This window comes from Podarcis gaigeae (genome assembly GCF_964106915.1).
Source record: "Podarcis gaigeae genome assembly, chromosome: 11".
Classification (NCBI taxonomy): domain Eukaryota; kingdom Metazoa; phylum Chordata; class Lepidosauria; order Squamata; family Lacertidae; genus Podarcis; species Podarcis gaigeae.
Window position 1 is genome coordinate 63,729,670 of NC_139687.1, and position 25,120 is coordinate 63,754,789.

At 47.6% G+C, this 25,120-nt stretch overlaps 1 protein-coding gene across 3 annotated transcripts in view; it reads left to right on the forward strand.

The window, feature by feature from the left end:
* IL11RA (interleukin 11 receptor subunit alpha) overlaps positions 1-25,120 on the forward strand; it is a 147,915-nt gene that overhangs the window by 64,195 nt on the left and 58,600 nt on the right. For 2 of the 3 annotated variants that reach the window (XM_083702869.1, XM_083702871.1), the window contains exon 2: positions 5,013-5,088. The gene's annotated coding sequence lies outside the window, so the exon portion shown is untranslated. Of the gene's footprint in view, positions 1-4,657; positions 4,811-5,012; positions 5,089-25,120 lie in introns of those variants that run through there. The other variant, XM_083702870.1, reaches the window with a different exon arrangement.

Genomic DNA, 25,120 nt, shown 5'->3' on the forward strand with positions numbered 1-25,120 from the left:
TTCTCTTTGACATCTGGTGGGAGGGCGTTCCACAGGGCAGGTGCCACTACCGAGAAGGCCCTCTGCCTGGTTCCCTGTAACTTGGCTTCTTGCAGCGAGGGAACCACCAGAAGATGGATGGATGGGTGGATGGAGCAGCCAAGTAATTTCGTTGTCCCTGAGAGGGGGCAATGACAATAAATTAAATAAATAAATAAAATAAATAAAGACCCTCGGAGCTGGACCTCAGTGTCGGGGCAGAATGATGGGGGTGGAGACGCTCCTTCAGGTCTACTGGGCCAAGGCCATTTAGGGCTTTAGAGGTCAGCACCAACACTTTGACTTGTGCTCGGAAATGTACTGGGAGCCAATGTAGGTCTTTCAAGACTGGTGTTATGTGGTCTCGGCAGCCACTCCCAGTCCCCAGTCTAGCTGCCACATTCTGGATTAGTTGTAGTTTCCGGGTCACCTTCAAAGGCAGCCCCAAGTAGAGCGCATTGCAGTAGTCCAAGTGAGAGAACCAGAGTAGGCACCACTCTGGCGAGACAGTCCGCGGGCAGACCGGGCCTTTTAGGAAAAGAAATACCAGAATCGAAAGAAAGAATTTTCTTATATGCAACCACCGCAGCTAGGATAGTAATAGCATCTAAATTGAAAGCTAAAGAACTACCTACCAAGGAGGAATGGTTTCTCGAATTAAATGAATATTTAAAATTGGCTAAATTAATAGCATCCATACGACAGCAGTCAAATCAAAAACTAAAAAAAGAATGGCAATGCTTTGATGGTTATATGACAAAATATTGCTCTAAAAAGACATGCTAATATGCTTACCGTATTTTTCGCACCATAGGACACACTTGTTCCCCTCCAAAAATGAAGGGGAAATGTGTGTGCGTCCTATGGTGCGAATGCAGGCTTTCGCTGAAGCCTGGAGAGTGAGAGGGGTCGGTGCGCACCGACCCCTCACGCTCTCCAGGCTTCGCACACCTCTCCGCAAGCAGCGGGAGCCCAGCGCTGGGCTCCCGCTGCTTGCAGAGAGTTGCCAGCATGCCGAAGCCTGCGCGCGCTGAGATCAGCGCGCCCAGGCTTCGCGGACCTCTCCGCAAGCAGCGGGAGCGCTCCCACGGCTTGCAGAGAGCTGCCTGTTTGGGGGCTGGGGTCGGGGGAAGCTCGAGCTTCCCCCGCCCCAGCCCCGCGCCTGGGGGGAAAATAATTTTTTCCCCTTTATTTCCCCCCCAAAAAACTGGGTGCGCCCTATGGTCCGGTGCGCCCTATGGTGCGAAAAATACGGTTGATTAAGAATGTAAATGCATCAAAACAATAAATTATCAATGACATATGTATGTATACAGAGAAAATAAAAACAATCAGAATACAATGATAAAGGTGAAATTGATTCTAGAGAAGACGAGTAGCAGTGGAGGGAAGTTAAACAGGGTGGTGAGTTTATTTTATTTTGTTTATGTATGATGATTTAATATATAATGATTTAATGTTTCTTTTCTGTTATGTATTATTTCTCTTTTTTAAAATTAAATTGCATGATGGAAAATCTAAATAAAAATACAAAAGGAAAAAGGAAAAAGAAGAAGTATCACGTAGTGAGGCTTTAGAAACCTGATTTGCACAACCACAAGTCAAGGTTCAGGAGTCAGTCCTCCCTTGTGGTTTCCCCTCCTCTCAGGTTTCCAGAGCCTAGCAGCTCTTTGGGACTCCTTGATACCCATTCCAATTTGTAAGAACTTGATTGTTTAGAGTTAGTTTTAGTTAGTTAGTTAGATAGTTAGTTAGTTAGTTATTAGAAGTTTTCACTGAAAAAAATATTATGAAATAAAAGAAATATGACTACAGTCGTACCTTGGAAGTCGAACGGAATCCGTTCCAGGAGTCCATTCGACTTCCAAAACGTTCGTAAACCAAAGTGAGGCCAGCAGAAGCTTCTGCCGCCAATTGGAAGCCCCATCGAATGTTTGGCTTCCAAAAATAGTTCGCAAACCAGAAGTCATTTCCAGGCTTGCGACATACGGGAGCCAAAACGTTCGAGAACTAAGCTGTTTGAAAACCAAGGTACGACTGTGATGTGAAAGGAAAGGAAAAGGAAAAATAACCAAAGCATTACAATACAACAGAGTACAGTATACAGTAGGGTAAATAAGTACATAAGTAATACAGTCACTTATGTACTGTTTGTTTATTTGTTTTTATAATCAAGTGGTATATAAATTCTCTGAAATAAATAAATGGGAAAGGGGAAAACATGCTTGTGCACTAGCTCTTCGCGTTACAATTCTGATAACAGGCAACTGTGATTCAGACGGTTTTGGATTGCCTGATGGCATCTCTGCTGCCAGGTGTCAATGCAACGATGGCCAAAGGCAGCTGATCTCTCAGCAGAGGAGATGGCCTGGCCCTGTTTTGCTCTCTCCCCCCCCCCCCCAGCTCTGCAGCCTGATGGAACGACTTCAGCTCCTTTTTCAAGCTGACCTCTCAGGATTTATGGAACTTTCTTTCTCTCCCTGTAAAATGCACATTGTGCTGTGCCGATTCCCCTGCCTGGTATCTGACGCAGTCGGCTGTTGCCTCTCAGTGTCGGGGGTGCGGCGTTCCTGCAACGAATCCTGCCCATATCTGCTCCTGCGGGACGGGAGGCCTACCCTCTTCTGTGATTTGTTTCTGACACGAGGTTGCTGTGGCGATGGCCACCACATGGCTTGGCAAAGCCAGCGCCAAGCAGAACGTGATTTATGGGTGGGAAGAGAACAGACCTTGCATCGCCCACTCCACACTCTGCCTTTCCAACCCCATGACTTTTCCTTTTCCCCAGGAGCTGAGAGGTTAATGGGACCCTTCTCTTCCCGGACCAAACTGATGGCCCAGCGCCTTTCGAGGGGCTGCTTCTCAGGTGCGCTTGGAGCTGCCCGGAGCCCAAAAGGGGCCTTTGTTTTGGAAGCGGCAGAGGGATGTTTTGCACGGCTGGAATGCAGCGCTCCCGTCCCGGCGAGCGAAGGAGCACGGGAGCGGCAGTGGGCTGTTTGCTTTGGAGCTCGCCTGCTGGCTGACCCGAACTCCTCCGTGCTTGGAAGCCGGCTTGTGGCTATGCCCTGCCCCGGGCCAGGAGGCATTGCTAGCCAAAGCACAGCTATGGAGAGCCGTCCAGCAGGAAAGAGGTTGCCCAGCTGCGGTTTTGAAAGGGTGGCGGTGGAAGCCATGAGGAACGGGCAGATGGCTAAGGGACCCTGGTGCCCGGGGAGCCCTTTGACCCCTTCTTTCTGGAGGGAGGGAGGAGTAGCAGCAGGATCAGGACCCCTTACAGCTCAGCTGAGCACCTCTAGTCTAGAGGTCTGGTCTAGCCACTTGCCCATAGCTCAGAGACGCCATTCCCTCTGGCATCTCCAGCTAAGGCAGGGAATTATCCGTGCCTGAAAGCTTGGCACCACTGCTGCCAGTCAGGGTAGACAGTATTGAACTAGATGGACCTAATTCTCCACTTAGTATAAGGCTCCTTCCTATGCTCCCATGACAGAGTTGGGCGGTCCAATTTTTTATGCCATGTGGGCTGCCAAAGCACTTTGACATGGAACCTGTGGGCACAAGCACAGTGCCTTGTCGCAAGGCTGGAATTTGAAGCCCCCTCCCCAGCCCTCGGGCTTCCCAAAGATAACGAAACTTCCCAAAGATAACGAAACAAGGCTCCTGGGTGAACCTCAGTCAGCTTGTTAGGTGGTTGTAGGCAGCCATGCTCTCCCCACCTTGGTGCCCCCTCTCCCCCAGAATGGGGGTGACAGCGCTGACCTACCTTGCAGCGTTGTTTGTAAGGACTGGAACAAGCTGGCATAGAGGAAGCGCCTTAAACGGTAATGTGCTCATGCCCTGCTCTGTATGGTTGAGTTTCATAATAAACGCAATAGGGCATAGCAGGTGGAGAGAGGAGAGTCTTCTTCTTCTTCTTCTTCTTCTTCTTCTTCTTCTTCTATTTTAATATTCTGTTGGAAGCGGCCCAGAGTGGCTGGGGAAACCCAGCCAGATGGGCGGGGTATAAATTATTATTATTATTATTATTATTATTATTATTATTATTATTATTAACTCAGTGGAACGGCTCTGCTCTGCAATACTTCTGAATCCCATCTGCTGGAAGACGTGGGGCATCTGGGCTAGGTCCAGATGTCGTGACCCAGCAGGCCCTTTTTATATGCTTTCACCCACAACCCCACTGCCTCTCTGTTGTTTCCTGCTTGGCAGGGGGTTGGACTCGATGGCCCTTGTGGTCTCTTCCAACTCTATGATTCTCAGGTAATATCCTCAAGCCCCGTTCTTTGCTCAAATGGTCATTAGCTCCTGCAGGCGTGACTTCCCATAGCCTTGATTGCGTGATTTGTGCATGATTGTTTCACAGCACCCGGATCACCTCCTCCTCTCCCTTGCCCGCCGATACTCACGCCTGCACAGGTTGCCTTTTGCCCTGGGAGATGCTGCTCCTGTCCTCTCCTCGCTTGCTTTTGCCCTGCCCCGAAACTCTGCCTGCAAAGGGGAGAGCCAGGGAGGCCTTGACTTTCGCTCCTGGTATCTGCAGTCGAAATCGAACCCAGCCCCCGCTCCCCCACTCCATTCCCCAGCCGCCCAACATTTTAACGAGCGCTTTGCTTTTGACATTATTTTTAGGAATTTCTCCAGCGTGTGGCTGGGCTGGTGGGGGGAGGGCGGTGGGGGGAAATGGTTTTCCTTTCCTCCCGAGCAGCAGGCAGGAGCCGCTGGGCTGCTTTGGCTGCCGTTCTGCTTGTTAACAGAGCAGTTGCTGTTCGGCTCCTGCCAGAGCCTCAGGTTACGAGTAGGCGAGGGGCTCGGCTTGGGTGCAGTGGGGCGGCTGCCGAGGGGAGGGGGCTTGGGCTGCGGGGAGGCTTGGGCGAGGGGCAGAAGCGGGGGTCGCGGTGGGGATTGGGTGGGTGTGTTCCCAGCTCTCCGGCTGCAGCCAGCGTCAAGAATAGCCGCCCCCCTCCACCAACCCCCCTTTCCTTTCTTTCTTTTCCCAGAGTTTTTGTGATCTGGCGGCGGCTGCGAGGCCATGGGGAACTGCAGAGGCAGCAGAGGCAGCACCAGGTCTTGAAGGTAAGCTCTTGCCACGGGACGGCAGAAATGCTCCTGCGCTCTCCGAAGGACGAGGGAGACTAGTAGTTGTGGGTTCCGGAGCATGGTGCTGTCCGGTAGCACCAGGCAGAGGAGAAACCCCGTGGGTCATGAGTGGTTTAGATATTACTAGGGGAAATGGGTTGTCTGAAGGAGCCATGCGCTGCCTGAACCTCTCCATCCCTATGCCGTGCATGTGTTTTATGCCCTGCTCCGAGGGTGCCGGGCTGGGTTCCTCTGGCCGATCCCGGCAGAAGGAGCTTGGCTCCTCCAGAGGCGACACGGCATCGCTGAGTCACAATCCACTGAGTCAGCACTCTGGGACCCCTGCGTCAACGGGGTCACCGCACGCGGTGGACTCTCTCGTATCTGAGTCAGAGCGTTGGGAAGCGTTCAGTCCTGCGCAGCTGAGTTCAAAGCGTTTTGCAGGGCACGCTGCGCGGAAGTCTCGGGCTGTTTTTACAACATGTGTTTTCCGCACAGCCAGGGAGAGCGTTGTTAGGGCTGCAGCCGTTTCCTTGCTAAATGTATTTGCTCCGCCGTTTAGGGTGCAACAACCCTCACAAAGCTGCTTTACGGCATTTAATAAATATATTCCAAAACTCTTACCACTTTAGCGCTCAAAAAAGAAGCTTCCAAATTTATTTCCAAAGTTAACTCTGGTGCACTACTGCAATGGTGGTGCAGGCTGCTTCGTGCTGTTGTTTTTGTACGAGTTGCTCAGACTTCCACTCAGGCTATCTAAGCCGAAATGTTTCTCTAGATCTCCTGAGCCGAAGCTTTGCCAGACTTATTACACTTGCAGCAGTGACAGTAGCAGCAGCAGCAGCCGCCCTGGTCGATTGTATCTCATCCAACTCTCCAAGGTCAACCCAAAGCAACCTTTTAATGGGGCCATAAACCAGGAGGCGTATGTAGAAAATTTCGGCATGCGGACCCTGCATTTATGAAACGCTCTCCCTCGGAGATTAATCAAAGCCCAGCGCTGTAACCTTCTGAAAGCTGTGCACAATCTGCTTGGGGTGGCTTCTGCTGCAGGGGACAAGCCGAGAGACGGTGGTGGGGTTAAGAGACCAATGGAGTTTTGGATGCCGAATTGGATTTAAAGTGGATGCTTCGTTTGTTTAATTTGTTAACTGCCCTCGGAGTCTCCAGGGTGGGGTGAGCTAGGTCCTCAAACAATTAAATCGCTGCTCTTTTATTAGCTATTTATTAACCAAATAAGTTGTTTTGGTTTTATTTCTGTTTAACCCGTTGCTGTGCACAGTCTCTGTGAAGGCGGAGGAATTGGCTTCCATTTTTCTGCCTTTATAGTTCTCTGGCTGCATTGCAGTTTACTTTCTCTGGAACTGATATAGTTCAGTTGCTGTGGAGCACAACAGAAATATCTGTGTATGTTCTGCCTGGAGAAGAGAAGATTATTGTGGGAAAGATTGTGGATTATTGTGGGAAAGAGGGCGATGAAAATTATCAAGGGGATGGAGAAACTTCCCCTATGAGGAAGGTTGCAGCATTTAGGACTTTCTAGTTTAGAGAAAAGGTGAGTTTAAAAGGTGGCATGATAGATGTTTATAAACCCACAGCATGGAGAAATTGGAGAGCGAAATCTCATAATACTAGAACCCAGCTGGGGGGCATCCAAGGAAGCTAAATGTTGGGAGAATTCAGGACAAAAGAAAATACTTGCACAGTGCACAGTTCAACTGCGGAACTCCCTGCCACAAGCAGGTAGTGACGGCCACCAAATTGGATAGCTTTAAAAGATTAGACAGATTTATGGAGTGTAAGGTTCTTCTGATGGCTACTAGTAAGGAAGGCTATATTTGGCTCTAAACGGCCTCGGCCCAGTATACCTGAAGGAGCGTCTCCACCCCCATCGTTCAGCCCGGACACTGAGATCCAGAACCGAGGACCTTCTGACCCTCACTGCAAGAAGTTACAGGGAACCAGGCAGAGGGCCTTCTCGGTAGTGGCGCCTGCCCTGTGGAACGCCCTCCCATCAGATGTCAAGGAAATTAACAACTATCTGACTTTTAGAAGACATCTGAATTCATGCAGCCCTGCATAGGGAAGTTTTTAATGTTTGAAGTTTTATTCTGTTTTTAATGTTCTGTTGAAAGCTGCCCAAAGTGGCTGGGGGAGGCCAGCCAGGTGGGCGGGGCAGAAATGATAAATCATCATCATCATCATCATTACAATTGGAGGCAGAACGGTTTCTGAATACCAGCCACTGGAGACGACAGGACGGGAGAGAGCTACTCTTGTGCTCAGATGCTTGCAGGTTTCCCAGTGGGGTAACTGTCTGGCCATTTTGAGAACAGCACACTGGACTAGATGGGCCATTGCTCCAGCAGGCTTTTCTCATGCTTATATTAATGTGAGCCATGGCAGAGGTTTTCAGATACCTGCTGGGCTGTCTAACACAGAAGATGGAGCGAACTCTTGTTCTCCCGTTGCTCCAGAGGGCAGGACCAGCATTGGAGGGTGGAAACTGCAAGGTGGCCGTTTTTTGTTTTTTTGTTTTTTGCTATGAACATTACGAGAAATTTCCTAATGGCAAGAGCCTTTCAACAGTGGAACAGTCTGCCTCAAGGAAGTGGTGTCCTCTCCTTTGCCGAGGCAGAGACTGGGCGACCATCACCAGTCAGGGATGCTGTAGATTCCTAGGCCTTCAATTTGTTGTTGTTGTTTAGTCATTTAGTCATGTCCGACTCTTCGTGACGCCCTGGACCAGAGCACGCCAGGCACTTCTGTCTTCCACTGCCTCCCACAGTTTGGTCAGACTCATGTTTGTAGCTTCGAGAACACTGTCCAACCATCTCGTCCTCTTTCGTCCCCTTCTCCTTGCGCCCTCCATCTTTCCCAACATCAGGGTCTTTTCCAGGGAGTCTTCTCTTCTCATGAGGTGGCCAAAGTCTTGGAGCCTCAGCTTCAGGATCTGTCCTTCCAGTGAGCACTCAGGGCTGATTTCCTTCAGAATGGAGAGGTTTGTTCTTCTTGCAGTCCATGGGACTCTCAAGAGTCTCCTCCAGCACCAGAATTCAAAAGCTTCAATTCTTCGGCGATCAGCCTTCTAGGCCTTCAATATCCCTCCCAAATCCAACATTCTGTGATGCTTTCACAACCTAGATGAATTGTGTCATTCTGGATTTTTTGGGAAGGCTGAAATCAAGAGACCCATTTCCACACACTCCCTTCCCAAGTGGCCAAATTCGTAGTGTTAGCTACCCAAGCAGATGTTGTAATCCGGTAGACAACGCCAAAGGTTTTTTGGAGCCCGCTTGGCCGGTGTGGTCAAATGCTGGCAACTGCATGGCTGTGGCGTGAAAGGGGCATGAGGAGTCATCATCCGCGTATCTTGGCAGCATTTGAGTTCCTCATCTCCAGGCACGCTCAGAATTTGAGGAGGTAAAGAGCTGAAGGTGGCGGTTTAAATGTCAGAGAGGAAATGTGCTTTTGCTCAGCTGGATTTCCAAGGCGAAATCTGTCTTTGGACAAAGATCATAGAATCTTAGAATCTCGGAAGGGACCCCAAGGGTCATCTAGTCCAACCCCCTGAAATGCAGGAATCTCAGCTAAAGCATCCCTGACTGATGGCCATCCAACCTCTTCTTGAAAACCTCCAATGGAGGAGAATCCACAACCTCCCAAGGGAGACCGTTCCACTGTCAAATAGCTCATACTATCAGAAACATCTTCTTGATGTTTAGTCGGAATCTCCTTTCTTGCAACTTGGAGCTATTGGTTCGAATCCTACCCCCCAGAAGAAACAAACTTGCTCCATCTTCCATGTGGCAGCCCTTGAGATATTTGAAGATGACTATCATATCTCCTCTCAGTCTCCTCTTTTCCAGGCTAAACATCCCCAGTCCTTCAACCGTTACTCATAAGACTTGGTTTTCAGACCCTTGATCATCTTGGTCGCCCTCCTCTGCCCATCCTCCAGCTTGTCCACTTCCTTCTTAAATTGTGGTGCCCAGAATTGGACACAGTATTCCAGGTGTGGCCTGATCAAGGCAGAATAGAGTGATACTATTATTTCCCTTGATCTGGACACTAGACTTCTGTTGGTGCCACCTAGAATAGCATTCACTTCTTTTGCTGCTGCATCACACTGTGAACTCATGTTAAGCTTGTGGTCCTAAGACCCCTGATCTTTTTCATGTCTCCTACTGGTAAGCCAGATGTTCCTCATCTTATATATGTGCATCTGGTTCTTTCTACCTAAGTGCTTAACTTAGATTTGTCCCTGTTGAAATTCATTTTGTGAGCTTGCGCCCAGTACTCCAATCTGTTAAGGTCATTTTGAATTCTGATTCTGTCTTCTGTGGCATCACCTTACCTTATGGCAGGATGAGTGAAAGACCTTGCTGGATCAGGCCAGTGGCCCATCTGGTCCAGCATCCTGTTCTCACAGGGACCGTCTAGATGCTTGTGTGAAACCTCCAAGCAGGATCCAGGCTATAGAGGCCTCTCCCTTCCTGTGGTTTCCAGCAACTGGGATTCGGAAGCCTGGCTGCCTCCGACTGCAGAGGTAGAGCATAGTCATCCTGGCCATCGACAGCAATAACCTCCACAAATTTGTCTACTCCTCTTTTAACGCCATCTAGGTTGGCAGCCATCCCTGCCTCCTGTGGCAGGGAGTTCCACAATTCAACTGTGCTGAAGATGGCCTCATCATCATCACCTGATGCTGTTGAACCCAGGACCTTTGGTCTGTCCCTGAGCTCTGGCCACTCCTTGTTGAGGGGTAAAGCCCCCCAGGTTAACTGTTATGGGGTGAAGCCTGCCTGAAAGTGCTTGCCCCTCTTCCAAGGTTCGTGCAGCTTAGCTGTGACCGCTTAGTTCTGACAGAAATCCATTCTGTACGTTTTCAAGAGCACCCTTTACAAAATAAAAGCAAATCACATGTTGCAGGACACTCAGAGTTTGGCATTTCTGTCCTTTCGTGAAAGGGGGAAAAGCTGGAGGGTTTGGGTTTCAAAATATGGATTTCAGTGTTGGAAGGAAATTCGGTTTTAATGAGGTCTTATGTCTCTATTCATTTTATTGCCTTCCCTGAGCCTTTAGAGTGGAGCAGGCAGTAAAATAAATTGTCCGGTTCTCCAGGAGCCTTCTAAGTTACCACCGGAAGATCCAGCATCGGTCTGTTGCCATGGGAGCTCTGCCAGGGTGGGAAACAAGGAGAGATGGTCCCACCGTAGAGACAGAAAAGGTGGCAGGTGCTGAGCTTTTGATACACAAAAGGTGCCCACGTTCAACCCCTGCCATATCTGGTGGGAAGGAACCTGGTAGCAAGGCTGGTAGTCTTGGTTCGGGTGGCACAGAGACTCACAGAATTGTAGTCCTGGGAGGGCACCCTAGCGGTCATCTAGTCCAACCCTTATAATGTGGCAATCATGGCTAAAGAACCCCTGACAGAAGGTCATTCAAGCTCTCCAGCAAAGGGGAGTCCACCACCTTCCGAGGGAGTTTTTTAAAACAGTTGGATGGGTTGTCATTGTTGTCTTGAAGCTAGGAAATTAAGGGAGAGAGCCCAGTTGAAGATTCGGAGCAGACATTTGGAGGTAACATTGAGCCCTCTCTTATAAGACTTCTTGTTGTCAGAACCACAAGCCCATTCAATAAACACACAAGACGTAGCCGGCTGTATGTTTGAAAAAATAATATATACTATTCATTGTACTGAATTGTAGATTTCAACAGAAGTAGCTCATAAAGTTTAACGAAAAACATAGAAGACCCAGTGGATCAGTTCATTCACTAATCAGTTTATGCATAAGGTCCATATATGTGAAAGGGTCTATTCCACCTGTCTGTTCATAGAGTCCAACAATCCACATGAAAGGTTGTTGCAGTTCGACAAGGATTTCTGGAATATTAGCCTTGTTCATCAGTAGTACAAGCTCATATATGATATCACAGGACAGTGGATCTTATAGCATAGTAGTAGCTGCTATAAGGGGACGCGGGTGGCGCTGTGGGTTAAACCACAGAGCCTAGGGCTTGCCAATCAGAAGGTCGGTGGTTCGAATCCCTGCAATGGGGTGAGCTCCCATTGCTTGGTCCCTGCTCCTGCCAACCTAGCAGTTTGAAAGCACGTCAAAGTGCAAGTAGATAAATAGGTACCACTCTGGCGGGAAGGTAAATGGCATTTCCATGCGCTGCTCTGGTTTGCCAGAAGCGGCATTGTCATGCTGGCCACATGACCCAGAAGCTGTACGCTGACTCCCTCGGCCAATAAAGCGAGATGAGCGCCGCAACCCCAGAGTCAGTCACGCCTGGACCTAATGGTCAGGGGTCCCTTTACCTTTAGCTGCTATAAGAAGCACAAGCCCAGCAGCAACTCAGTCAAAGAACTCTTTGGCTTCCATCTTGGCAAAATGGCACCCGGCCTTCTCGAAGGACTCAGCAGATGAAACAATACGGTCGAGGCGGTGGCGATTCTGTGCGGCCTTCTGAAGAGCTCTTTCAGCAAATAGATTTATTTTAATTGTGCTTCTTAAAAATGCAGTTTGAAAATCTAGGACTTTGCCCTGTTGTGTATGAGGTGATTTGAATTCCGGGCACACAGATGGTAATTTTCTGGACTCAGTGAAATGGGGACAATTCAGTTAGATGTTGCTTCTCTCAGTGTGCACAGATGGAGCTGATCATTGCTTTTTGTTCCCTGTTTTGCCTTCCTGCTCATAAATCCTGAGAGGTATTTCCTGAAACTCTAAACTCTATATGAGTGAAAACTGGTTTGACAATCATATCCCCTCGTCACAGGGATTCCTGGGAAGTTTAGTTTTTGAGTGGGGGGGCTAGGAGCGCCTAACAGGATCCAGAGCATCTTGCCAGCTACAGTTCCTGGGATTCTTCCGGTGAAGTGATGCTAAAGTGATAGGCAATGAATGCGAGTTAGTGCAGCGGATGTGCCCCAAATACACGTTTGTACTTAGTTTGTGCACCTTGGCATTTTCTAATGGAGCATCTAAGGACACGTTCAGAAGTGGTGCTAAAAATGCTTTTCGGTCCGAAAAGTGTGAAGCTGGTTAATGAGGTGTAGAAAGTGGAAAAGAGCCATTTTAAAAATAGAAATCTGCATGCCAGCTAATGAAGATTTCCTTTTTCATTTTAAACTACACTTGTGGGAAACGGGCACAGGGGACTCACTGAGTTATTATACATGTCATACGAAAATGAGCATCTGTCCCGGAGAAACTGAGGCTTTCTTGGAGCTGATTTGTGGTTCCAGAGTGAGAAGGTCAGTGCTGCAAGGCAGATTTCCCTGAAAGATGGGCTTGACCGCTCCCACCGATCAACTCCTGCGATGCACAAATGCAGGCAAGTGTTGTTTGGTGTGTTCCTGGACGCGTTCTCCGTTTACGCAGAGCCACAGTGACGCCCAGCAAGATTGGCCGGCGCCTCGCGTGAACGCCCTGGGACGCTTCCCACAATCCTCTGCGATAAGCCGTCGCTCTGCAGACACACGTCGACTTGGAAAGGGCTCTCTGCAGCTAGAAAATTCTGAAACCCACTGGAATAGCCAGGCATAGATGTTGAAAGCCGGCGTGGCGTTTCGCTCCAATGTTTTGAGCGTCCTCCTCTGCCTGTGTGAAACTGAGTCACAAGGTCTGGACGCTTTTGCAAAGAAATCTGACTTTTTAATGAAAAATGCAAGGGAGCCTCACGGCAAGAGGCTTAAGGGGTTGCGTTGCCGGGCTGCAGTGTGGACATACTCTCTTCATGGATCAAATGCGCATGGGTTGGAGGTGTTTGCAGAGTTGTGGGCCCTACAATGCTTCGCCAGCCAGCACGTGCCAATCAGCATGGCTTTTCTTGTGCAACTCATTGTTTTCCCATCTGTGATATTATTATTACTACTATTATTATTATTATTATTATTATTATTATTATTATTAATGCCCTGCCCTTCCTGGTTTAAAAGCCAGGCTCAGGGTGGCTAACAACAAATTTAAAACACTTAATTGTAAAAGCAGCATAAAATACAGTATAAAAACATGAATAACAATAAAAATCAAAAATCAATTAGATAATCCTCAGGGCTAGCTGGCTCAATTGGTCCTACTTGGGCCAGTGAGGAGGCCAGGGGAGAATTAGCTGTGGGATCTTAGAGCGGGTGATCTTCATAAAAGGGGAGTGAGGGAGAAGAGAAGGGGAATAAAAGATCAGGCTGAATTCAGATTAAAAGCCAGGCGGAATAGCTCTGTCTTACAGGCCCAACGGAAGGAGGTTAAATCCTGAAGGGCCTGTGTACATGTGTACCCTCTGAGTACATGCAGGGATATTCCGATTCTAGACAATTCAGTTTCATCCATAGAAGACGCCATTCTGCGTATGTCCAGAGGGGCTGTTTATTTTGGGGTAGAGTAGAGGAATGATGGGCTCTGGTGACAAGTCATGTCTGTCTTCCGTGTGTGTGTGACGGATTGCAGAGGCTGGCCCACCCCTTTCCTTTGCTGAAAGCCTTCATGTGGGATACAGGCATGCTTTCTCCAGAAGAGCTGACATATGGAAGATGCTGAGCTCAATGTGCCTTTGGTTTGATCCAGCAGCCAGGCTCTTCCTATGCCGTGACGTCGATGTTCTTGCTGAGTGCAGTCAAACTTCGGTTTTCGAACGTAATCCATTCTGGAAGCACGTTCAGCTTCCGAAATGTTTGGAAGCCGTGCCTCTGCTGTCGAGCTTCCTGCAGTCAAGTGGAAGCCACGTTGGACATTTGGCTTCTGGAAAATGTTCGAAAACCGGAGCATTTACTTCCAGGTTTTCGGCATTCGGGAACCGAAACGTTCCAAAACGGAGGCGTTTGGGAGCTGAGGTTTGACAGTACTGATTTATTCCAGAATAAGCTTTTTTGCAAGCATCAATCTGATAATGCCACAATCCTTTGCATCATTGCGCTTCTGAATTCCAGTTGCTGGCAGGTGGGCACGGTCTTACTGCTGCCAGGCTCATGCGCAGCTTGCAGGCTTCTGCGGGCGTCTGGTTGGCCAATGCAAGCCCAGGATGATGGATGGATGGACCATTGGCAAGCTTGTGCTATGTTCTCATAACATTTTGGAGGGGGTGTCCATGCAGTGGAGACCTTTGCTGAGACGGTACCAAGTGGGCCTCCTTTGAGGCAGCTGGAGCACCAGAGAGGGGTGCATTGAGTTCTAGGATTCGAGGAACACACAGGACCAGGTCATCTCCTGATCCAGCCATCAGGGCCACGGCATGCCTTTCACCTCTCCTTGCATTGCGTCTCAATATCACTGCCCAGATGTGATGCCCTGGCTTAGTCTGCTTTGCTTAGTGTGAACCCAAATATGTGTGTGCTTATTTGTGAATGGAGTTGTTTTCTCCAAGCCTAGAGACAGTGTCCCACTGAACACAAGCAGAGACGACTGTTTGTTCCGTATTCATTTCAATTATTTAAATACAGTGCTCCCTTGGTTCTCAAACTTAATCCGTTCCGGAAGTTGATTCCAAAACCAAAGCGTTCCAAAACCAAGGTGCACTTTCCCATAGAAAGTAATGCAAAACAGATTAATCCGTTCCAGACTTTTAAAAACAACCCCTAAAACAGCAAATTAACCTGAATTTTACTATCTAACGAGACCATTGATCCATAAGCAATAAACAATGTACTGCAGTCACACAATCAATCAGTAGCTGAACTGGGTTCCACACAGTCAGAAAAACAAAACAAAAGCCGCAAAAACAAAAATGTAAAATAATTAGCCAAAACAGACAGACCTCGGTGTAACACTCAAAATGGAAGTGTGGCACTCAAAACGGAAGCGTAACACTCAAAACAGAGCATGTTCAGCTTCTGAAAAAAGTTTGCAAACCGGAACACTGTACTTTCAGGTTTGCAGTGTTTGGGTTCCAAGGCGTTTGAGAACCAAGGTACCACTGTACTGCCCTTTTGCCACAACAAAAACAAGTAGATAAGAATACATTAAAAAAAGAAAACAGTCTGGCATTTGACACTACTTTGTGCATTGTTAGCTCAGAATCTGGGTATATCTTTTTTGTGGGTGTGTCATATGTTTGTATTTCCCGCTTTGTGGAAATAATCTGCAAAGCGATTTGCGGATTGTGAGCTGACCTGGCAATAACATTCCTAAGGTCCTTAAAGGATGGGGAAGGCAGGTCATTGACAAGAGCCTTTGGTTCGGCAGCTGAATCGCTTAAAGCCCTGCTGGGTTGCTGCCGTTTTGCAGAGCCAGACGGGGCATGTTCTGCAACACGCAGTAAAACGGTTGACGACCGGCAACTGTCAAGTGTGGAGCCAGGATTCTCGGCTGACGGACACATGTTCAGGCGTCTCAGTTTCCATAGGGACTGGCTGCTTCCCCAGGAATGCTCCTGGCTCCTGGCATTTAAATATAACCCATCTTGCACCAATGCAGTGGATTGTTTTCTAGGCCTCTTATATCACCGTCGTCTCTTGGATCCGGGTCTTGTAAACAACAGATGAGGTAGTAAATCTATGTCTGGATTGTATTGCGTGGGACTGCAGGTGGGGACTCACATCACAGAATGCTCCTCCGTGGAACAAAACGCTTTTACCTAGAAATCTAGCCTTCTGCAGAGAAGGCCAAGCTTCTTCTATTTTATTTTATTATTTTGTTTTATTTTATTTTATTTTGTTATTTTATTTTATATATTAAATTTCTATACCACTCTTCATGCAAGGATCACAAGGCAGTTTACAATATAAAAGCACAAAAATACAGAACAGAGTAACAAACAAAAACAATAACCTCTGCACACAATTTAAAAGGTTATTGCTTACCTTGGTCTGGAAACTATACAGTGGTACCTTAGTTCTCAAACTTAATCCCAGAAGTCCATTCCAAAACCAAGGCGCGCTTTCCCATAGAAAGTCCAGACTTTTAAAAACAACCCTTAAAACAGCAATTTAACATGAATTTTACTATCGAATGAGACAATTGAACCATAAAAGGAAAGCAATAATCAATGTACTGTACTGTAAAATAAATAAGACAAGATTGTAGATAAAAAAAGTTTTTTTAAAAAAAATTCTTACCTGCGCTTTTATCCATTTCCGCAGTCACACAATCCATCAATCAGTAGCTGAACTGGGTTCCACATAGTCCCAAAAACAAATGAACTGAAAAAGCCTCAAAAACAAAAATTCAAAATAAATGACAAAAACAAAAGCGCCAAACCTAATCCGTTCCAGAAGTTCCGCTTGACTTCCGAAATGTTCAAAAACCAAGGCGTAGCTTCTGATTGGTCCAGACCAGGGGTCAGTAACCTTTTTCAGCCATGGGCCGGTCCACCATCCCTCAGACCATGTGGTGGGCCTGACTGTATTTTTTTGGGGGGGGGAATAATGAACAAATTCCTATGCCCCACAAATAACCCAGAGATGCATTTTAAATAAAAGGACACATTCTACTCATGTAAAAACACGCGGATTCCTGGACCGTCCGCTGGCTGGATTTAGAAGGCGATTGGGCCGCATCCGGCCCATGGGTTTTAGGTTGCCTACCCCTGGTCCAGGCACCCCAGAAACAATAGCCAACAGCCGTTTCGGATGTTTGGCTTCCGAAAAACATTTGCAAACTGGAACACTTAATTCTCGGTTTTCGGCATTTGGGAACCAAGGTACAACTGTACAGTCATACCTCGGGCTGAAGTAGCTTTGGGAGGAATATTTTCGGGTTGCGCTCCACAGCGACCCGAAAGTAACAGAGTGTGCTACTTCCGTGTTTCGCCGCATGCGCATGTGCAGACGCTCAAAATGACATCACGTGCATGCGCAGAAGCGCCAAATTGTGGCACGCGCAGACACACAGACGCGGGTTTTGTTCGCTTTTGGATGCGAATGGGGCTCCGGAACGGATCCTGTTCGCATCCAGAGGTACCACTGTACTTCTGTTGAAGCAGCTGAGGACAGTGTTTGCTTTTATTGCCGCTGCATCACCCTGTTGACTCATGTTAAGCTTGTGGTCCACCAACCGAGCTTGTGGTTTGCACCTGGCGCTCTTCTCATTGAAGATGTCCTTCGGGGAAACCGATGGGGATACCAGTGCAAACCAATCTGTCACACACTTCGGACAGTGTGGAGCAGGTGGCACTTCCTTGCTCACATGCTTGCCTCTGTTTGTCAGGATGGGGGCACCCCAGGAATATGTCTAACATCAGGCAGGCTAATTCACAGGAGTGGGGTCTCATGCCAGGGAGGACTAAGACCCATTAGCACCTGGGTGGTGGAGTAATAAGATGTCTAAACCTCCGCAATTTGCACCTCATTAATGAGCTGAAGTTTTGCATCCTGGCCAGTCCTAGACACCAGACACATTTCCTATAAGGAAGTCACTTGACCCTTGGGAAAGGGAGACTCAAATAGCCTTAGGGTACAAATCAGGGTGGATAAAAATCAATGATTTTTAAGAATAAAATAAAATAATCGGATTTGTTTTATTTAAATCAGATTTTTTTATTTAAATTGGGATTTTTAAAATAAAATGCTTTTGGAGGAAACATCTTTCTAAAGATAGTTTTCTATTTAAGTTGCATTATAAGTCCAAAGGCTATTCATCAGGAAATAAGGATTTGTTTTTCATATGTGCCAAAACTCAGTCTAAGGGTGTGTGTGTTTTAATTGTTTAACCACATCAGTTAGCAAACATGGACACATATGCAATAATGTTATTGTTTTAGTTAAATAAATTGTTTAAAGGTAAAGGGACCCCTGACTCTGGGGTTGTGTTCTTAACCCGAGGTACTATTTCTGGGTTAGCAGCGTCTGTAACCTGAAGCGTCTGTAACCTGAGGGTACCACTGTACCTGCATTTTGCAAAGAAAAAAATATTTTGATACTGTAATGGTTGTGAGGGGTTACTTGTGCGTAAATTGCCTTCGGTTTAGTTAGTTTGCTTGCCCAACCATGCTTAGGGTCAGAGCTCGCCCTCTGTGACCTGTTAGTCACTTGCAGAATCCGTCAGTGGGCGTTTCTTGAACCTCTTCCAGCATAAAAGCTGTTTGACCCCGAGTCTCCTCCTATGTTCCCTGCGCAGAACGTGTCTGCGCAAGTAAGGGGATGGCAGGGGCGTGCCAGCGCTCTCTCCACTAGTTTTGGGTGAAGGGTCTTGGAGCCCTGTCACCAATTCCTCCACCTCCCTCTCTTCTCTATTGGTGTTACGCTGAATTCCTTCCCCCCTGCTGGTCCCCTCTCCGGCAACGCTCTGGAGCCCTGCCTCCGCTTCTCGCTCTGATGTCAGTTCCCTGACAGATACTATGGTATACCACATTGAAATGTTTAAATGTTTCTTTGTCCTTGAATCTTCCTGCCACACTTGCCATCCATTCATGCCATACCAGGGTGGCATGCCGCACTCTTTGAGAACCTTAAAGGGGTAAAGGTCTGTTCAAGACCCTGTGTTTATTTAGACAGGGCAATTGTGCTGGAGAAGACCCCACCAGCCAGATTCTCTCCTGGGCTGACCGACAGGCTGTTCGTCTGCTTGCATAAAGAACTTGACAGCTTTTATAAAGACATCAAAGTTGTCACAACTCGGCTAATAAGAAACCACAAGGAATTAGCTTTGTAGGGGGGAAACGTTGCCAGTCCTAAAACCTCAAGCGTTCTGTTTCTTCTCGTGAATGTAGCATCCCATGCCAGCCTGGGTTTGTTTTGTTCTTTATGTGTTTGTCTCATAGCCCGGGGTGGGGGGTGGGGGTAGGAGCTGGGCTAGGCAAGAGCAAGCCTTAAAAATATACATATATATATTTATTAATAAGTTAATAAGCCGGTGCTTCAGCAAGAATACCATGATTCCCATCGTAAATTCTTTTTTATCATTCCGTAGAAAGTGATTGCCAAAATCGTAGTCCAATTTAACGCAGTCAATTCTGTAGTTAAACCATAATCATCCCGATAGTAAAAGATTCTTTCAATCCCGCTTGCGTACTTCAAACAGTCAGGCAGTCAGTCTTTCGAGAGAGGTTTGCCAGGTAGAATAGCAAATGCAAAACATATCAAAGAGAAATAATGGAGGCTCACCCCGCCCTTCCGTTCTGACATACCAGTCCGATTGCAATGATAGTCCTTCTCCAGATCGAATCCTTGGCACCCAGTGGCTGAGTCAATAAGCAGAATACTTTATCTCCCCTAGTTCAGAGCATGCCTGCTAATTAAGTCCAAATTTCATCTTAAAAAGCAGGTGTCCGCTGCTCATGTTGACAGCTTTGGAGAGTTGCCAAAAACGCACAGTGCATTGCACGCAGCGCTCCCTGCCCCCTCATTCCTTCCGGACGGGCAGCAGGTATTGGACGATCTACGGGTGAAGCTGCCGCCCCCCCCCCCGGCCCTGGGGGGATTGGGAGGATAATTGCTCCCATGTTATCCTCAAATTCCGCACGAAAAGGCTCTGATGTAATGGGGACAGCCATTAGCCATGGCAGCCAAACAGGAAGTCTAGGCAAGAGCGAGTCTTATCTATTTTATTATTATGACATTTATAGCCTACTTTTCGCCCAGGAAGCTGAAGCTGGCACACGTGGTTCTCCCCTTCCTTATTTCATCCTCAAAACAACCCTGTAGGGTAGGTCAGCCTAGGAGACTGAGTCTAGCCCCAGGTGACCCAGCATGTTCCATAGCTGAGTGGGGATTTTAACTCTGGTCTCCCAAGTCTTGGTCCCAATTCTTGGACACTTTTAAAGAGCCATTTAAGCTTGTGATTGCTAACATGTCTTGCGGTAGTGAGTTGTTCAGGTTGCCTGCACATCGTGCCAATAACTGTTTAGATTTGACATGAGCCTCATGCAGCAAAGCAGCTCCATTAGAAATTGCCCTGATTTCTCAAAAATTTATGGAAAAGTGGGATAGATATAAGGTATAGGTTCAAAAATACAGTAAAGGTTCGCTATCTATGATAGCATTCGATTGAAGTTGGAGAGAGACTGAGTTAAGAAATAAGACCAAGGGTACATATTGATATAAGAATGTATTAGATAAAATGTAAGGAAATATACAATAAAAAGAGTACATTCATTTGTAAAAAAAGAAATATACAACAGGATAGACAGGAAGCCCAAAGTGTTGGTATATATATGATTTTGGAATAGTTTTTTTTTCCTTGTGTTGTTTTTTCCTTTAAGTATATAAACTTTTATACATGCTGAAAATTACAGTATAATAAGCCTTGTGATGTAATATGATAATGTTTACCGATGTAACATAAGAACTTTAATAAATAAGTAAAATTGCAAAAAAGAAAGACAGGCAGAAAGAAAGAAAGAAAGAAAGAAAGAAAGAAAGAAAGAAAAGAAATTGCCCCGATTTCTAATATTCTTGCCTAGGATGCAGTTGAGGACTGTTTTCCCAGGGTGACAGCAAAGAGGGAATACAATTAATTGCACATGCTAAACAATTAGCAATGTAATTAAGGCTTTGAGGCATGTTGGCCCACGGGAACATCTTGGTATTATGGAAGCTGAGTGTCTGGGTCTGGGGTCTGCAAGTCTGAGTCGCATCTCTGTCAGAGTGTAAAAATATGAAGGTGGCTGAAAGTTTAAAAGGTGAACTGTGAAGGGAGTGTGGAATGATTCAGTGCTTTGACCAGCAAGGTCATTTTCCTGAGTTTTCCTTTCCTTTTCACAGCAAATTTATTGTGGCCTCCCATGAATCAAGTTGCGATAACATTGCCATCCCTATAAAAACTGTTCAGTTCTGTACGCGAGCAGAAAACCCTGTCAATCAGCTCGGGAGAAAGTCTGGCTGACGGGGTGCAATGACCAGTGCAATGGCCTTGTCCCTTTTCTCAGGCAGACAGCGTGGTATAGTGGTTAGAGTGTTGGACCGGGACCTGGGAAGGACCTGGGTTCCAAACCCCACTTCGCTACGTGACGCTCACTGGGTGACCTTGTGGAGGGCAGGAGTTGCCCCTCAAGTCTAACCTCCCGCGCAGGGTTGTTGTGGGGGGTTAAATGCAGACACATATAGGTGGGGTCACCTTGAGCTGCTTGGGAGGAAAAGGTGGCATATATAAATGGAGGCAGTGAGAGATTTCTTGGGCTCCATGATCACTGCAGATGGTGACAGCAGTCACGAAATTAAAAGACGCCTGCTTACTGGGAGAAAAGTGATGACAAACCTAGACAGCATCTTGAAAAGCAGAGACATCACCTTGCCAACAAAGGTCCGTATAGTTAAAGTTATGGTTTTCCCAGTCGTGATGTATGGAAGTGAGAGCTGGACCATCAAGAAGGCTGATTGCTGAAGAATGGATGCTTTTAAATTGTGGAGCTGGAGGAGACTCTTGAGAGTCCCATGGACTGCAAGAAAATCAAACCTCTCCATTCTGAAGGAAATCAGCCCTGAGTGCTCACTGGAAGGACAGATCCTGAAGCTGAGGCTCCAAGACTTTGGCCACCTCAGGAGAAGAAAAGACTCTCTGGAAAAGACCCTGATGCTGGGAAAGATGGAGGGCGCAAGGAGAAGGGGACGACAGAGGACGAGATGGTGGGGCAGTGTTCTCGAAGGGACCAGCCGAAGAATTGATGCTTTTGAATTATGGTGCTGGAGGAGACTCGTGAGAGTCCCATGGACTGCAAGAAGATCAAACGTATCCATTCTTAAGGAAATCAGCCCTGAGTGCTCACTGGAAGGACAGATCGTGAAGCTGAGGCTCCAATACTTTGGCTACCTCATGAGAAGAGAAGACTCCCTGGAAAAGACCCTGATGTTGGGAAAGATGGAGGACGCAAGGAGAAGGAGACAACAGAGGATGAGATGGTGGGACAGTGTTCTCGAAGCTACAAACATGAGTTGGACCAAACTCTGGGAGGCAGTGGAAGACAGGAGGGCCTGGCGTGCTCTGGTCCAGGGGGTCACAAAGAGGCGGACATGACTAAACGACTAAACAACAACAAATAAATGCAATAAATACATAAAATAGTAAGTGTGTGGACTCTGCCCTTAGCCCAAGGCCCATCATGGGGTCCCCATCCTGCCTGCCGGCCATCTCTTTCAAACAGACTTTACACTCCCTTTTCAGCTCCAGAAGCCAAACCGAGTCTCTTGGCCTGGAACTGGAGCTCTTGCCCTGCTTTGTCTCTGGAAGGAGAGAGTCGGGTCAGGTTTCGCCAGGAGAAACCGCAGTTTGAAGTATGGCAGCTCAGCGAGAGCTTGGAGGGGACTTGTGAGGTGGGAGGCAAGGGAAATTCTCCAAACCCCAGACTCTTCTGTGGCTCAGGCTTGGATTGAGCGCTGAGGATGGGAGGCTTAATCAGTGTGCGTGTGTGAGCCCTCTGGAACATGTGCATGCAACTTATTTATTTACTTTATCTATTTCATAAGATGTATGCACTGCTTGATTGTGAAAAACAAAACCCAAAGCAGTTTGGAAAAAGATAAAACAATAAGATCAAGAAAGGTTTGCAACCGTACTTTGAAGCATACAAAGAGTTAAAATACCAAAACGGATGAAACCCACAACAGCATTGCTAAGCATCTGGGTATGCTTGCCTAAACCAGGACGTTTTTGGCAGGCACCGAAAAGAATACAGCGAAGGCGTCTGCCTGATATCAATAGGCAGGGAGTTCCAACCTTCAAAATTATATGCCATTATATAAATTTATGGTGCAACAGCATATGGATGAGGGTGTACAGTTCTGGTTGCCTGGCCTCAGAAAGGCTACTGCAGAGTTGGAAAACATTCAGGAAAATGATAAATGGGATGCAGTGACAAGGGAAGTTGACAGCGTTTTGGAACCTTTTAGTTTAGAGAAAAGACGACTGGGAGGAAACAGGATTGATTTTTTTTAATTGGTGCCTGGCATGCAGAGAGCGGATAGGGACCAGTTTCCCTCCCTCTCTCATCACACTAGAAGTTGTGGACCTCCAAGGAAGCTGGACGTCGGGAGAATCAGGACAGAGAAAAGAAAGTCCTTCTTGACACTGCATGGTGGAACTTTGGAACTCCCTTCCACAGGAAGTCACCAACTTGGATGTCTGTAAAAGAGGACTGGACAAATTCAAGGAGCAGGAGAAGGCTATCGATGGCTCTACTCTGCCTCCGTTGTTAGAGGCAATAGTGCTTCTCAAGGCCAGTTTCTGGAAACCACAGGAGGGGAGAGGGTCTTGTGGTCAAATCCTGCCTGCGGGTTTCACAAAGGCTGGGCTACTGTGAGAACAGGGTGCTGGACTTTTGTTGTTTAGTCGTGTCCGCCTTTTCGTGACCCCCTGGACCAGAGCACGCCAGGCACTCCACGCCAGGCCTCCCGCAGTTGGGTCAGACTCATGCTGGTAGCTTTGAGAACACTGTCCAACCATCTTGTCCTCTGTCATCCCCTTCTCCTTGTGTCCTCCATCTTTCCCAGCATCAGGGTCTTTTCCAGGGAGTCTTCTCTTCTCCTGAGGTAGCCAAAGTCTTGGAGCCTCAGCTTCAGGATCTGTCCTTCCAGTGAGCACTCAGGGCTGATTTTCTTCAGAATGGAGAGGTTTGATCTTCTTGCAGTCCATGGGACTCTCCAGAGTTTCCTCCAGCACCAAAATTCAAAAGCATCAATTCTTCGGCGATCAGCCTTCCTTATGGTCTAGCTCTCACTTCCATATATCACTACTGGGAAAACCATAGCTTGAACTATATGGACCTTTGTTGGCAAGGTGATGTCTCTGCTGGACTAGAAGGGCCTTTTGGTCGGATCCAGCAGGCACCTCTTACGCTGTTATGTTCTTAACTTCTTGTTCCCCGCTGCTGCCGGGCCCTGACCCTCAGAGAATGCATCTGAGAACGTGCAGAGTGCCTTTCCTGCTCCCCCGGCTGTCCCATGGACCGTCCTGGGATGGAGTCCTGGTGGTTTTAGGCAGCCTCTCCGCTCCCCACCCTCTTTTTTGGGCACACTGCGCTGCCCATAGTCCTTGGCAGGCTCCTGGGGGGAGGCTGGCTGGATGGAAACAAGCTGGCCCCACTTTCTCTCCCTTGCGTCTCTTTGCTCTTTAAAGCCTGACCAGGTCGTGGGGCTGCTGCTGCACAATTATAACGCAATGCAATTAAAGCCCCTATAAAATGCCAGCAGCATGGAAGTGGTCCATGAGCGAAAGAACAGGCTGTTTGTTGTGCTTGGCATAATTCGTTTCATGGAACCATCGCGGCAAGAGGCACCTCTGTCCACTCCAAGCTCGGTGGGCTGGGGGAGAGGGGGGAGAAGGGATGGAACCTGGAACACATGGTGGGCTTGTGCCAAACACTCTTCCTGGAGCATTGGGGGGGGGGTCTTTTTCAGTGGGGGAAGTCTTGGATGCGTCGCCCTCTCCCCCCGACCAATGTCATTCACAGCTCTAACATTTTCCCTTCTCTGCCGTTGCACTAAATCATAGAATTGTAGGGATGGAAGGGAACCCAGTGGTCATCTAGTCCAACCCGCTGCAATGCATCCCTAGCAACCAAGACACGTGCTATGCGGACGTGTGTCTTCATCTTTTGCAGTTTGTTGCTGAATTTAATTAGTTTGAATGTTTCTTTGAATAGCTGTCCTTGCCTTTTGTTGGTCATTTCAGTATTTCATTTTGCGTTGTAAACCCCTTTGAGGTTTTGTAATGTACGCGTAAAAGGAAGCCCTTTTTCATGCAGTGCAGAGTTAACCTGTGGAACTTCCTCCCACAGGAGGCAGTGATGGCCAGTGATGTGGAGAGGAGAGGCTAGCTTCCGATGGCTGCTAGCCTCTCCTCTCCACAGTCAGAAGCAGCGATGCTTCTGAATGCCAGTTTCTGAGTTGCTCTTGTGCTCAAACCTAAGTTCTTTGTCTCTTACTACAATCAAGTACTATCTAGATTTTGATGAATAAGCAAATAAAGCTTAGCAGAGTGGAATGAGTATGGATGGAGGACATAAATAGCAACACCCTAGAGGTCCCAGGCCCAAAGGAAGTCAGATTAGCCTCAACCAGAGCCAGGGCCTTTTCAGTGATGGCTCCAGCCTGGTGGAAGGCTCTGTCTCATGAGACCAGGGCCCCGCAGGATCTGATTTCTTTCTGCAGGGCCTG